The sequence below is a fragment of the Atta cephalotes genome, assembly GCF_000143395.1.
Source record: "Atta cephalotes unplaced genomic scaffold scaffold00012, whole genome shotgun sequence".
Taxonomy (NCBI): Eukaryota; Metazoa; Arthropoda; class Insecta; order Hymenoptera; family Formicidae; genus Atta; species Atta cephalotes.
Genome location: NW_012130076.1, coordinates 5,533,790 through 5,534,894, shown reverse-complemented (window position 1 = coordinate 5,534,894; position 1,105 = coordinate 5,533,790).

Genomic DNA, 1,105 nt, shown 5'->3' with positions numbered 1-1,105 from the left:
AGAGAGAGAGAGAGGATTTATTATACTTTCCTTGATATTTACAACATATAGTAATTAAAACTTGTATAAAAATCTAAAATGTATATCAATAGACTTTTCTTGTTAATCAATTTGTGAGAACTTTTGAAAAATCTACTTGAAGATCTCAAATGGATACAATCCCTATCATTGGAAAGAACTTTTCTGTTTGTTAAGTATATTACATACTGAACTGAGAATACATGACTAAAGATCGTTTATGAGACAAGATCTACGATTGCTAATTTCGCGAAAGGTGTGTTATACGAGGCTCGTGCCCAGTCGCATGCGTGCCTGGCCGGCACGCATCCTATTAATATCTCGCGAGAGAGCATATAAAAGGGCATAAATGCAAAAGACGTAGAGGGAGGAACAGGAAACCGGCGACACAGAGGCAAACGGGTGCGTGCAACAGATTCGCGCCCGCGAATACGCTCGTTGTTGCGTGCTCTTTAACAGTACACGTTACTGTACCGTGACCCACCACCGTTTTCCATCTGACGTTGTCTCGCACATGACTCTCCGAGGGACAAACCTCTCTTCCTCTCGCGCGGGAATGCTTTCTTCCCGGCTTGCGAGAACTTCCGAACACGCGAAGCGCGATGGAAACTTTTGTGTCGAAACACGAGCCGCAAGGGGCACCTTGCGTGTCTGACCGCGTTGACAGCCCGGATAGCTCACTGATGTGCAAACGAGACTGCGGAGATCCGTTTTTTCATTAATTTCTTTTCTATAATTACAATACGACATATATATCATCGGGCACGAATTCCTAAAGTATTGTAATTTTAAATAAATTCATTTGTTCTTTTAGTCACAAAACATTTTATTGTCTCCTATCTTTGAATTAATTATTTCTCAAAGTTAACTATCTCATTATGTAATAATAAAATAAACATTACGTTATTAACCGATCTAAAAATAGATAATATATAAAATTAAATAAATAACAGATTGTCATGTGTTTAAGATTTACATATCTTTCTTCTAAAAAGAATAACATTCAGATCATAAATCGCTCTATTTCTCGTTCTTATTCTATTATTTCTCCTTTAATTTACCTTTATATTTCTCAAATCTTCTATTT